Source organism: Coregonus clupeaformis, chromosome 39 (genome assembly GCF_020615455.1).
Source record: "Coregonus clupeaformis isolate EN_2021a chromosome 39, ASM2061545v1, whole genome shotgun sequence".
Taxonomy (NCBI): domain Eukaryota; kingdom Metazoa; phylum Chordata; class Actinopteri; order Salmoniformes; family Salmonidae; genus Coregonus; species Coregonus clupeaformis.
Window position 1 is genome coordinate 4,810,568 of NC_059230.1, and position 6,089 is coordinate 4,816,656.

Sequence of the window (6,089 nt, forward strand, 5' to 3'; positions counted from 1 at the left end):
CTGTAACTCTGCTTCCTTTCACGTCTCTCTCCATCGCTCATTTCACTTGGTGCCGTTTACCGCTACTGAGACCTAACTCAATGGCGATGACATTTGCTACCATGCCATAAATGTGTATGTTCAAACAAGGAGAGCAAAAGGTAGGAAAAATATTAAATGACGACTCAAATCTGCCCATAGGCTAGCATAGTTGCTATCTAGCTAACACCACAGATGAAAGGGTTCGTTATCGTAATCAGGTCACATAGCTATCAACTGAGCTAGCTTGCTTATTGCATGCATGTCCAGACACGCCGACACAAGCCTTATTAGTGAATTAACTAAACTAATATTTGCAACAGGAGTTAGATTTTTGTCACCGTGTCAATTCCGAACGAGCTTGCTGCTGGTTTTCCCAGCTAGACGTTCCTCAGCATTGCGTAGTGCTCGTGGCTCAGGCGGTGAATGGCGGCTGGAATAGCAGCAATTTTGCTATGTAGACAGTGAAAGAACAGATTGATATGACACTGTTGTCTGTGGTACAAATCAATTACCTTTCCTGTGCTGCTGAATCAGTCGACATGTCGGTTGCATGTAACATTCTAACATTCTATTTAGACCTTTTTTGTGCCCATCCGTAACGGCAGCAATGACGGTAGTTGCTCAGCATTCTTTGGTAAGTCCCGAATGTATTTGACATTATTAAGCTTGAAAAGCTGGTGAATGGCCAGTTGAGTGGCTGCTTCCTGGGCTTGAAAGGATAATCGCCACATTCAATGTCTCCTGTAAAGCCCAGATTCTGAACTGTTTTACATGCCCTGAGACCAACCAGAAATGTTTCCTTGTCCAAATGTACCCATATCTATAAAACAGATACGTGGTACCTCATTTCTGCATCACCAAATTTAGCTAATTCAGTGCAGTGGGATCAGGGATGTACAGTGCCTTGCAAAAGTATTCATCCCCCTTGGCGTTTTTCCTATTTTGTTGCGTTACAACCTGTAATTTAAATGGTTTTTGGGGGGGATTTCATGTAATGGACATACACACAATAGTCCAAATTGGTGAAGTAAAAAAAATAACTTGTTTCAAAAAATAAATAGTGGAAAAGTGGTGCGTGAATATGTTTGGTATTCGCCAAAAGGCATGTGGGAGACTCCCCAAACATATGGAAGAAGGTTCTCTGGTCAGATGAGACTAAAATTGAGCTTTTTGGCCATCAAGGAAAACGCTATGTCTGGCGCAAACCCAACACCTCTAATCACCCCGAGAACACCATCCCCACAGTGAAGCATGGTGGCGGCAGCATCATGCTGTGGGGATGTTTTTCATCAGCAGGGACTGGGAAACTGGTCAGAATTGAAGGAATGATGGATGGCGCTAAATACAGGGAAATTCTTGAGGGAAACCTGTTTCAGTCTTCCGGAGACTTGAGACTGGGACAGAGGTTCACCTTCCAGTAGGACAATGACCCTAAGCATACTGCTAAAGCAACACTTGAGTGGTTTAAGGCGAAACATTTAAATGTCTTGGAATGGCTTAGTCAAAGCCCAGACCTCAATCCAATTGAGAATATGTGGTATGACTTAAAGATTGCTGTACACCAGCGGAACCCATCCAACTTGAAGGAGCTGGAGCAGTTTTGCCTTGAAGAATGGGCAAAAATCCCAGTGGCTAGATGTGCCAAGCTTATAGAGACATACCCCAAGAGACTTGCAGCTGTAATTGCTGCAAAGGGTGGCTCTACAAAGTATTGACTCACAATAAAAAAAATATGTTGCATCTTCAAAGTGGTAGGCATGTTGTGTAAATCAAATGATACAAACCCCCCCCAAAAAAATCCATTTTAATTCCAGGTTGTAAGGCAACAAAATAGGAAAAATGCCAAGGGGGGTGAATACTTTCACAACCCACTGTAGTGCTGCCGGAGCGCTGGGCCACTTCTCACAATGGTGCTTGTTTAGTAAAGTTAGACCAAAGCTGAATTAATGTCTTGGAAGAGCACAATGATAAAATTAGTATTCAACATAACAGAACAGAACCAAATATAATAGCATAGTATAACTAAAGGTTTTCATAATTAAACCAAGATAGACCGCAGCCTGTCGTTTCAAATGGGAACAAATTAGTCATTGTGGGCAGAACAAGCAAGGAGGTGGCCAGAGCCAAGCGCGAGCTAGAGAGATCCTATTGGCGCGTTCTAGAACACATTTGAATATTTCCGTTAGGGAACGCCTACCTTGAAGTGCGCAATAACTCGATTCACCTTCACACTTCTAAACAATAAAACATTTTGAAAACTTTGACAAAAGGGTTACAAATCTACGAAACTTAATCCACTCTGTTCGTAACAGATTCTAGTTTTGGGAACAGAAAACTGTGTTGAGATCAAAACGTTTCATCGATGACAAAATGTGCAGAATGTCGCCCAAAATCCATCTCGTTCCGTCTTCTCCTGCTGCCGGCCTTCCTCTCACTACTATATTTAGTGCGTGGAAACGCCAAGCGGATTATTCAAATTTAAAACACCAGGTGAAATATCTGCCTCATTCTTCTGTCTGTGGTGAAATCTCTCTTCACCTCTTCATCTCCGATTACATATGAGCAGGAGCTTTATTAATTTTTTGTGGGGGAGGGGTATTTTTGGGGGAGGGGTGCTGGCCCCCCAAAAAATTATGTAGCTTGGCTACACTGTCCCACAAAATCATCATGTTGTCCCGCATTTGGTTATTTTAAATGTGGTCACACTGGCTGTGATAGAGCACAGATGGCCTTGCGTCTTCAACTTTCCGAAAAACATCAGCCCACCATTTTGGATTTCCTGTATCGTGTTGCATTAGCGCCGCATGCTAGAGGACAAACCGCGTTTCTACTTTCAGCCGACGGTATTCTCCGTTTTAAATCAGACATATGAACAACAACTCATCTCTTCTGTCCCGCGAAATAGGTTTTTTGTTACATACCTTCTGTTATTTTCGGTTATTTTCTATGTAGATATCTCGTTGTTCATTGAACTTCTCTCTCTTCAGGCGACTACCCGGATGCTTGACTGGCAATTTGCAAACGGATTTTGCGCATGCGCATTCGATTATCTCACTCACAGAACAATGTCATAGACCTGACCAAATGAAAACAGAGCAGTTGATAGGAAGAACTTGCATTAGCTAATTTTCCACCAGATGGAGCTACCCTAGCCCTACAACAACATCAAATTCACAGTATAATTTACCAAGTTTAACATATGCGTTAGCTCCTTAAACTAATGTTATAGGCCTTAACTCAGAGGGCTAACACAGTTTGAATGCATGCAGGAGGGACCCAGGTTCAAATCAGGACCGCTCTGATATGACTTATCCACATGAAAGATGGAAGAATGAATAGAGATGGCACAGGAGGATGGAGAGATGATGGAGGTATGTATGAAACTGAGAGGAGGATGAACAGATGGGGTGATTTGTGTGGAGGATGAGGAAAAAGGGGGATGAATGAAGATGTAATGTTGAAAACATTTTTTTTTTTTTTGGTGTATGGTGGTCCCGGGGATCGAACTCACTACCTTGGCGTTACAAGCGCCGTGCTCTACCAGCAAAGCTACAGAGGACCACATTTGGATTTATAAATTGATAGATTAGAGCAGGGGTGTCAAACTCATTTCATGGAGGGTCTGGTGTCTGCAAGTTTTTTTTTTTTTCCTTTCAATTAAGACCTAGACAACCAGGTGAGGGGAGTTCCTTGCTAATTAGCAGAGGTGGGACAAAGTCATTGTTATGCAAGTCACAAGTAAGTCTCAAGTCTTTGCCCTCGAGTCCCGAGTCAAGTCGAGTCAAAGATGAGGCAAGTCCCAAGTCGAGTCAAAAGTCAAAGCCATCAAGTCTCAAGTCGAGTCCAAAGTCCTACCATTTTAGTTTCGAGTCATTTCAAGTCCTCTTACCACAGAAATAAAATGTATACAAATCATGTATGTCTGTAAGGTTTGTATTTATTTAAACCTTTTTATACAATAACATTAATCAAATACAGCAAAAAACATAACATTTAATTTTCACAAAAAAAATGCTTGTATTTGAACAGCATATTGCACTAGAACAATGCAGAGAGAGAGAGAGAGAGAGAGAGAGAGAGAGAGAGAGAGAGAGAGAGAGAGAGAGAGAGAGAGAGAGAGAGAGAGAGAGAGAGAGAGAGAGAGAGAGAGAGAGAGAGAGAGAGAGAGAGAGAGAGAGAGAGCGAGCGAGAGAGAGAGAGAGAGAGAGAGAGAGAGAGAGAGAGAGAGAGAGAGAGAGAGAGAGAGAAAATGGTTTACGGGGAAGGACAAACACCAAAGCTCTGGAAGTAAAAACAGTGTGGGAACCTGCACTGCAAATGAACAGATCTTACTCCATGTGAAACTCCTACCACAGGAGAGAGAGAGCTGTGTGGACAGGTGATGAGCAGAGAGTGAGTGTGTGTGTGCGCATGCGTGCTGTGGACAGGTGGAGGGAGGCCCCCTATACTGCATTGCATTTGCAAAAGATCAAATTGGCCAAAAGTCTGTCAGTCATTTGTGCACGATGGGGACGCAGAATGATGCCACCATGGCTGAAAACTCGCTCCACTGGAGCACTAGAAGCAGGCACTGCCAAGACTCGGATGGCTACTTGAAAGAGTGAAGGAAGAGTCTTACTGTTCAGTGCCCAGAACAAAAGGGCATTCTGTCCTTCTGCCATGTCAATGTAGTGACTTAGCTGTACTGCTGGTGGGGTCCCAACATCCCTTTTCTGCCTCTTATGGTATGCAGCAAACAGCCCTTCTCCTTCCATGTCCTCTAGTTCTTCTTCAGCAGGCACCGGCACAGGCTGCTCTGTCTCTGCAGGATTCATCTGATGTTTTGTACATTTAGTATACTTTATTAATATGATATTTATAGTTTGGTCTTTTAATATTACTGTCTCAGTATATTAAGACACGTTAAGCCTTTTCTTATAATAGTTTTCTATGGGAGGAAAACGCAACGTGTTATTAAACGTGTTTGCGTTCATATTCTGGGCTCATCTGATGTTTTGTACATAGTATACTTTATTAATATGATATTTACAGAGTTTGGTCTTTTAATAACACTGTCTTAGTACATTAAAGAACGTTAAGCGTTTTTTCACGAAAGCGTTTTAGAATGTCCATATAATAGCAGTTCAAAAATCCATATTTTTGTAAGCATGAACCAGCAAGGGAGACGTGCGTTTGTCTCGTTGATACAGTAAATATGCAGCAGCTAGCTAGTAAGTTACGGTACATCCGATAAGGTGCGTAGCATTCGTTCAAAACTTACCTTTCTTTGTGCAACTTCAGGTGTCGAACAAAGTTGGACGTTGTGGCAGCTCCGTCTGTAATCTTCGATCCGCATGTTTTGCAGATTGCAACTCGTTTTTGTCGACTACCTCGTAATTTTTATAGCCAAACCAAACTATCTTCGGTATCATTTTGACAACTGGCGCGTTGTTGCTTGATGTGCTTCATTGGTTGTCTTGCAATGTGCCTGCTTAGATGCTGTCGAATCAAAACAACGTGGGACTACAGTGATTGGATAACGTGCAGGCAGCGTGCGCTCTCTGTATGCATACAGGTGGATGGTGCACATTTTTTTCACAGATGCAGATAAACGGAGAGCGGCGCGGCCGTGTGAAATTTTTTTCCCCAGTTTTCATGGGAAGTAGCAAGTCTTCTCGAGTCATAAGGCGCAAGTCCAAGTGAAGTCACGAGTCATTGATGTTAAAGTCCAAGTCGAGTTGCAAGTCTTTGTACATTTTGTCGAGTCGAGTCTGAAGTCATCAAATTCATGACTCGAGTCTGACTCGAGTCCAAGTCACATGACTCGAGTCCACACCTCTGCTAATTAGTGACCTTAATTCATCAATCAAGTACATGGGAGGTAGCGAAAACCCGCAGACACTCAAGCCTCCGTGGAACGAGTTTGACACCTGTGGATTAGAGCGTTGCCAAAGTGAGACTAGATCAGCCCATCAGATTTGTAGAGTCTGTGCTCACCCTATTCCCACGAGTGAGAGTACCTGTGTAGTTTGTAAAGTTATCCTGTTGGTGAATGAATGTGCTGAAGTCTTCTACCATCGGATGCCCAA

General features: G+C 42.8%; 1 protein-coding gene across 1 annotated transcript in view; it reads right to left on the reverse strand.

Annotated features, from left to right (window-relative positions):
• znf638 (zinc finger protein 638) overlaps positions 1-3,028 on the reverse strand; it is a 37,918-nt gene extending 34,890 nt beyond the window's left edge. Inside the window, exon 1 of the mRNA XM_041872177.2 lies at positions 2,943-3,028. The gene's annotated coding sequence lies outside the window, so the exon portion shown is untranslated. The remainder of the gene's footprint in view (positions 1-2,942) is intronic.
• Positions 3,029-6,089: the final 3,061 nt, after the last annotated feature.